Source organism: Otolemur garnettii, unplaced genomic scaffold (genome assembly GCF_000181295.1).
Source record: "Otolemur garnettii isolate 467f Iridium unplaced genomic scaffold, OtoGar3 scaffold00149, whole genome shotgun sequence".
NCBI classification, from domain to species: domain Eukaryota; kingdom Metazoa; phylum Chordata; class Mammalia; order Primates; family Galagidae; genus Otolemur; species Otolemur garnettii.
In genome coordinates this window covers 4,799,145-4,801,457 of record NW_003852544.1, presented here as the reverse complement: position 1 = coordinate 4,801,457, position 2,313 = coordinate 4,799,145, and the positions used below count along the sequence as shown (strand labels likewise).

The 2,313-nt window shown below is 42.1% G+C and overlaps 1 pseudogene; it reads left to right on the top strand.

The window, feature by feature from the left end:
• Positions 1–2: 2 nt before the first annotated feature.
• Positions 3–902, top strand: LOC105887966 (annotated as a pseudogene).
• Positions 903–2,313: the final 1,411 nt, after the last annotated feature.

The window sequence follows — 2,313 nt, the reverse complement described above, 5'->3', positions numbered from 1 at the left end:
ATGTTCGCTGCTGGGAAGTTCAGGACAGTGGGCAAACCATTCCAAAAGCCCAGCAGATGCACACAGGGCCTGTGCTAGAGTGACGATGGGAGCAAAGTACTTACAGCATCATGTGATAAAACTGCTAAATGTGGGTTCTCAACAGTAATCAAGCGATATAGATTGCACAGCATGATGCTCTTGTTAAAACCATACATTGGATCAAAGCTCCAAACTACAGCTGTGCGACGACTGGGAACTGGGATAAGACTGTAAAATTTTGGGATACTCGGTCATCAAATCCTATGACGGTTTTGCAACTCCCTGAAAGGTGTTACTGTGCTGATGTGATATACCTGATAGCCATGCTGGCAACTGCAGAGAGGGACCTAATTGTATACCAATTAGACAATCAAGGTTCTGAGTTCAGGAGGATAGTATCTCCACTGAAACATCAGCATCGAAGTGTAGCTATTTTTAAAGACAAACAGAATAAGCCAACTGGTTTTGCCCTGGGAAGTATTGAGGGAAGAGTTGCTATTCACTACATCAACCCCCAAAATCCTACCAAAGATAACTTTATGTTTAAATGTCATCGATTTAATGGAACCAACACTTCAGCTCCTCAAGACATCTATGTGGTAACTGGAACCATGTTCCATCCTGTTTGTGGCACCCTTGAAACTGTGGGATCTGATGGCAGATTCTGTTTCTGGGACAAAGATGCCAGAACAAAACTAAAAACTCCAGAACAGGTGGATCAACCGATATCAGCTTGCTGCTTCAATCACAATGGAAACATATTTGCATATGATTCCAGCTAGGACTGGTTAAAGGGACATGAGTTTTATAATCCTCAAAAGAAAAGTTACATTTTCCTGCATAATACAGCAGAAGAGCTAAAACTGAGGAATAAGAAGTAGTGACCTGAGACTTTGAGGTTGTCTGGAGTTGCTTTCTCTCCACTCTGCCTCATCTCTGTAGGAATTTGGGTCCCAGCTTTGGCAGGTTGTCAGCCATGGACATGGATTTCAGCCCTTGGAGAAAACAATGTCATTGTTCAGCAGTGGAGAGCCCAGCGTCCTCGGCAACTTGCTGTCTCTCTATTCCACTGCCTGTTGCAAAGTTTTTCTGTAACTCTAAGGGGATTGAAATTATTATAGAAGTTAGATTTTTGTGGGTGACACCAGGTATTTTGCAGTGCTTCATTCAGCAATGTCTGTATCAGAGAAAATTGGAAACTGTCTGTGAACTCTGTACTGTATTTTGTAATAAAATATTTTGAAGATTGAAAAAAATAGAAAAAAACTGAGCAAGAGGATCACTGTCCCATTTCTATGTGGGCAAGAGACTTGAACCTGTCTTCTCTGATGAAGACAGATGCATGGCCTACGAACACATGAAAAAATGCACATCATCTTTAATCATCAGAGAATTGTAAATCAAAACCACTTTCAGATATCATCAAACTCCAGAAAGATTAGCTCACATAACAAAACCCCAATACTACAGATGTTGGCCTGGATGTGGAGATAAGGGACCCCTTCTACACTGCTGATGAGAATGCAAGCTAGTACGACCTTTTTGGAAAGAAGTTTTTAGAATACTCAAGGAACTAAAAGTAGCCCTACGTTAGATCCTGCAATTCCTCTACTAGGTATGTACCCAGATGATGAAAAATTATTTTACAACAAAGACACTTACACCAGAATGTTTATTGGAGCCCAATTCATAATTGCCAAGACATGGAAACAGCCTAAGTGCCCATCAACCCATGAATTGATCAACAAATTGTAGTATATGTACACCATGGAATACTATGTAGCCATAAAAAGATGGAGACTTCACATCTTTTATGTTTACCTGGATGGAGCTGGAGCATATTCTTCTTAGTAAAGTATCTCAAGAAAGGGAAAAAAATGTATCCAATGTACTCAGTACTACTATGAAATCAATATATAATCTCCTACACATTCATATGAATGGGAAAACATCACTATAGTCCAGAAAGTAGAAGGGAAGAGAGAGAAGGGAAGAGAAGGAGCGGACGGAGGAGCAGGGGAGCACCCTTTGTTCTTTGTGCCACAGGAGATGGAATGAACCCAGTGGAGGTCACGAGATTTTGGAGGGAGGGAGGGTATTTTGGGGGACCTTCCCTAATGTGCATGATGCAATGGTACATTTCAAAATTACTAAAAAAAGGCTCGGCGCCTGTGGCTCAAGCGGCTAAGGCGCCAGCCCCATACACCTAAGGTGGCAGGTTCGAATCCCCAGCCCGGGCCCGCCAAACAACAATGATGGCTGCAACCAAAAAATGGCCAGGCGTTGTGGCAG